This window comes from Pinus tabuliformis, chromosome 9 (genome assembly GCF_031772625.1).
Source record: "Pinus tabuliformis cultivar Carrire ecotype Pingquan chromosome 9, CPIR1, whole genome shotgun sequence".
Classification (NCBI taxonomy): domain Eukaryota; kingdom Viridiplantae; phylum Streptophyta; class Pinopsida; order Pinales; family Pinaceae; genus Pinus; species Pinus tabuliformis.
The window spans coordinates 997167802-997173608 of record NC_142307.1 but is presented as its reverse complement, the minus strand read 5'-3'; positions in this window follow the sequence as shown (position 1 = coordinate 997173608).

The following is a 5807-nucleotide window of genomic DNA, read 5'->3' as shown; positions in this document are numbered from 1 at the left end:
GTCCCAGGGCTAGCCACCTAGCAAATCACCAGTGGAGGTGCGGATCCACAGGTTAGTAGCAAGAGTCTGCGAGGCCAGGGAAGAAATGAAAAAGGTTCAGCTAGAGCTGAATCTTCAGATCATTGAGCTACAGTTAAAGGCGCAGCCATCCACTCCCTCGGAAGTCAAAGAATAGCATGCTATCACAGCGGGATTGGAGGAAATCAGAGGTGCAGTGCGAGATTGCACTAGCATGTTGGAAGAATCACTTGAGGTCCTCACCACTCTCTAGGAGGACCCCAACATCTAGCGCTTAGAGACAGAGGCACGCGAACTCTAACAATAGTATGACAGTGTCCGAGGAACTACACAGACAATGGTCCTCACCCAACGACTTGCAATGATGAAACAGGCTAAAGCACTCAAGGAGCAGGTGGACGTAGCATGACATAAGGAGGTTGTCCTAAAAGCGTGCGTCCAGCCTTGGATCGACGAGGCCTTCACCATCACGGCAGGCATTAAAGGTAATCTTGCGCTCATACAGGGGATGCACACATTAATGCAGAGAAGAACCCTAGATGAAGAGGTCTCAGAATAGCGCATGCAGCAGATCCAGCAAGCAATAACTCAGTGCATTGCTAACCTCCGCGCAGTTTGAGAACAATTGGAGGGACTCTGGGCAAAGATCACCGCACCGACAGAGTGACTCGAGGGTGAGTCATGATGTTGGTGTTGGGGGCCTGTTGGGCATGGAATCCCCCCCCAAGGCATGTTTTGGGGCTCAAAGCCCAAGTTTTGACCCAATCTTGTTATAAAGCTCGGCGAATTGCGGGCGCAAAGCACAAAAAGTATGATAGAGTCACAGGGTTGTTTGCCCTAGTTTTGTAATGTAATGTCAGCTAGATAGACCTACCCATGGTCTTCGGACCATGGGATTGTATAAATAGAGTGAGGCTCTAAGTGTAAAGGGATATAGAGTAGTAGAGAGATAGGAAGAGAGTCTAAGTGACTGAGTGAAGGGTGTCTTTGTGCCATAGAGTAGGAGAAGGATCTGCAGTTGAGTGCGCAGGGCGGAGTCGAGTCTGTAACCAAGGAAGGAATTAATAAAGAGAATTTTTATCATAATTCTATGTATCTATTCTTGGGTTATTGCATGTTTGATATGATTTGCAAATATACTGTTTATATACTACGCGCACCTGTATGAATGGGGGTGAATCAATAGTGCGGCACTTTTAAACTTTTTCTCCAATTAATTAAATTTTAAGCATGCATAAAGTGAAACACATAACCAGATATTAGTGTAAGAAACATAAACCATAAACCATAAAAAAATCAACACAATAGACACAAGTATGTGTGGTGGAAAACCCTTCCCCTTGAGAATGTGCTGCTCAATTATTTTATCATGTAAAACAATTCTTTTCATAGAGATATACATTGCTACTATCAAATGGAGATTATTTCTCGTGTGGATATATGGACTACCATCCACTAAAGGCCACAATGATCAATCATCATTCCCCTATTACTCCTAAACTATCAATGACTCTATAGACTCTAATCTATTGGAAGCTACCACAACCAATGAGCCTTGCCTAGTTTCTGCCGAAATATCTTACTACCATTGGATTGAGAAATATGCTCACTAATATTGATTTCACCTGAGTCACCCAACTCTTTTCCTCTGTGGTTCTCGTTTCATACTTTTTCATACTAGAACTTCTCAACATGAGCATTGTAGTAACATGGCATCAAAGCACTTAATGAAATAGAAAATTTGCAGCACTAGTTGGAATCAAAAACTCCACATTTGTTGCAAAACTATCTCCTAAAAACTCTACTTTGATCCACACAACAACACCTCACTCATTGCATAATATAATGGCTGAAATAAAATTTAGTTATCTATTGCTACTACTGCGAATTGATTCAAAAAATCTGCATGTAGACAACTCACACAACTTGCAGGCTCTTCCCCAAGCTCACTCTCACTCCACACAACTAGAGAATCAACCATAGTAACAATGAGATTTTTCTAATATATGAATGAACTCAAGTGCTCAACTCAATAATTACACAGAACTACTGAGCTTAGCAATCTTGTTCATATGATTGATTTGATCCAGATTCAGCTCATTAACTCAATCAACCACTAACTCCACTTTCCTTTTTTATATTTTCAACTTTAATTAGCTTCTGGAGGTCCCACGAACTTTTCCAAACATAAACTGAAATTTTTTTATCAAGGATGTCGCTAAAACACAAAAAATTGGCTGATTAGCATGATAATGTAGAGAAATTCTCGTGAAAAACCTCGGTCGCTCCGACAACACTTTTTCCATGCCTTTGGAAGTCACAGCCACTCTCATGAGCCTACCCCCATGCGACTTGAGATTTTTAGCCACTCTGATGAGCTCATCTCCTTGAAATAGGGGCAAAAGATAAGGTAACACATCAATCCTTCAACCTAGAACATTTTCTACCTTTTGGACCATCTTCTTCAGCATCTGAACATTCCTCCAAGCCTCTGTGACATGTCTATAAGCGATGACATAGGCCAAGAATAATTCAGTGACATGAAAGACCTACTCTTCCATTATCAACACCAAGAACAACACCTCCAACTCCTCAAGCAGTAACCACAACATGTCTAAGAATTTCCAACACTTGTAGCATCATCTCTAAATCTTGTTGTAGCATCTCCAAACTCTTGCAGCAGTAGCACCAAGTCATACAACTACCTCCAACACTAATAGAGTCACCTCCAAAACAAGAAACCACTTCTCACACATGTAGTAGCAGTCCAGTGTCTGCAATACATGTAGATACATATGCAGCACCTAGAGCAGCACTCAAACCTCCTACAACAGTATCATCTCCAACCAACAACAACATGCCAACCTCAAACCAACATCACATATGGAATCCATCTCCAAATCACCTACACTAGGTCTAGTCATAGGTATGTTGACATCAATGCCAACTGACAAGACCATCAAGTCCATCATACATCACTCGACACTCATCACAGATGCATATGACTAGTAGCACCATGAGCTTGTTGATATCAATGCCAACACTACAATGCCAACATATTGAAGGTCATTCCCATAGATACACCTCCTACAGTCCATACAGAGGATTAGGAGGCATGAGGTTAGAGGCTCAGATACTTGGGAGGTGGTGAAAGAGGCCACCAAGAACATTGATGTTCATGGGGAGTTGTTCGACATCCCTCTAGATTGCCCTGATAGACATAGAGGTCTAGTTCCACTAAAATATTTTAGGAATGTTGGTGCATCCCCTTTTGTGTATAATAAATTCATTCGAGCTTAGGGCCAATTCCCCCACCATGACTAGGTCTCCATTTATTTTTCCAAGCATTTAGATGGAAAATTCATGTTACATATGAGGTTGGATTACACTGATACCGAATCTCATTATTATAGACTCAGCATGGTACATACCTATGATCATGAGGTGGCTTGCGAGGACCTTGGGCATGTACCACCAACTCTAATATTCTTTCCACTATCATCTCGGAGCTTAGTATTACCGATAGATCTAGAGGAGTTTTCGCAACTTGGTGTTAAGACCAGGGAGACTATTGCAAATAGCAAGTGGGCATCATTGGTCAATGCATGTGTTGCATTGGATGGAGAGATTAGGATACCACCACCATTTCCTCGTTACTCGCCAATGCATTTGTATGATGATTCAGTTCTCATGAGTTTACCTGTTGACCAGCGTTTGACATATGCATGTATGTATCATGATTTCGTTCGTGACACTTGGAGGGTGCGCAACCCACGTGAAATTGACCAGGTACATATATATACAAAAAAATTAACTCTTACTGTCAAACTATGAATAATTATTTATATTAATTTCTAGTTCATATTAGATTGCATATATATTAATAATTGCATGATAACATGTAGACACATCCCATCTACATGGATGAGCTTCAGTTGATCATCCAAGTCATCCTCAACTAGAGCATGTTTCCATGGATTCTCTTTGACCTCCACCTCCACCTCATCACAGTAATGTGGAGGAGAGTCACTAGGTACAACCACATGGACCAATAGTTGAGGTAAACTTTTTTATTCCTAAGATTTCAACATTTTTTTTAAGTTACACATATATGCTTATTAATTTGTATACTAATTATAATTTTTCCTTGCCATTGTTTAGACAGGCCCATATGAAAGGTGTCATTGATGTCTTTGTTATGTGGACACATGAGTGTGATGATAGGTTTAGATGCACTGATGGTGCAGGTCCATTGATGAAAACCCCAATCATTGAGTCACGAGCAAGAGAGCACCAAACCTAGATTCATCAAACCCCCATCCTCTTTGAATTGCATTTAGACTCGACTGAGATTAGTAGATTCATGTATATGTAATTAAAAATGTGGTTCAAAATATTTATTTCCATATTGTTTATTTTGTACAAATAATGATGTAATTAGTTTGAATTTGAATGTGCTATACTGCAGTACCATCTTATGGACACTTACTTTTGCACGACATAACTCACATAGGTGGTACTTAGAGTGGATAGTTTGCATATTTTCAAGCTCATTTCATAGGGCACATTCACATGTGATACAGACTTTGTATACTTTGATACATAGACAGTTTATGGATGTACATGAACATTATTTTAGTTTATGGATGCTTATTATTACAGTTTATGGATGTTCATGTGATATTTGTAATTTGTATATATTTTCATATGGATAGTTTATTAATACATGTATTCACTATTTCACTTTATGGATTTGTATTAATATTGTTTATGGATGCTCATTATTTTTTTAAGTTTATGGATATGTTAAAATTATTTCGTTGATTAAAAAAAAATCTATATACTATAACTTGTATTAGTAAAATATAACAATTTTAATTTCTAGTTTCATAGACTAAGAAAATAAGTACAATCTTAAGTTATGATGCAATTCACTTTGATACTTAAAATGAACTCGAATACATCATGTATCAATTTAATATTGAACACGGAAAGAATAATAATCATGCTTCATATTGTCTTGTAGAAAGTGCCTTTTAGTGCATTGAACAAGTATGTTATTACAATTCAATTTTAAAAATAAATTATTTGCACTATAAAGTCATCCATATTATATTAAACATATATATGTGTGTGTGTGTGTGTGAAAAAATTTGTGAACCACCCATATACCATTACATGGGCAACTTTTTTAAGTATTTCAATCGATTTCTTATGTCAAGGTTCAATTAAAAAACACAAATGGGATTGAAATAAGTTTTATTCAATTTTAAAAGATGTCATGTAAACAACAAATAGGTTTTATTCAGCATTATTTATTTTGAGATTATCTACAAGAGCTTAGTCATAACATGATATAAGTCAACCATATTGAAATTTAATAGATAGGTCAAAAAACAACATATAACAACATTTCTATAATTTTATATAATGTTATCAACTATCCTAAATTTACAAGTAGTTATCCAAATATTTCAATCAATTCCTTATGATTGAAATAAGTTATACTCAATTTTAAAATCCTCAAATATGACTGAAATACATTTTATTCAATTTTAAAAAACTCAAATATGATTGAAATAAGTTATATTTAATTTTAAAAGATGTGGATATGTAAAAGTTACAAATACAAGTTTTATTCAATATTATTTTATTTCAGGTTATCTAAAAAAAAATTAGTCATAATGCATGTCGCCAATAATTTTTTTGTGCTTACACTGAAATTAATGCACAATGTTAAACTAATTACCTTGAAATTAATGTACCATACATATATTTACATCAAATAA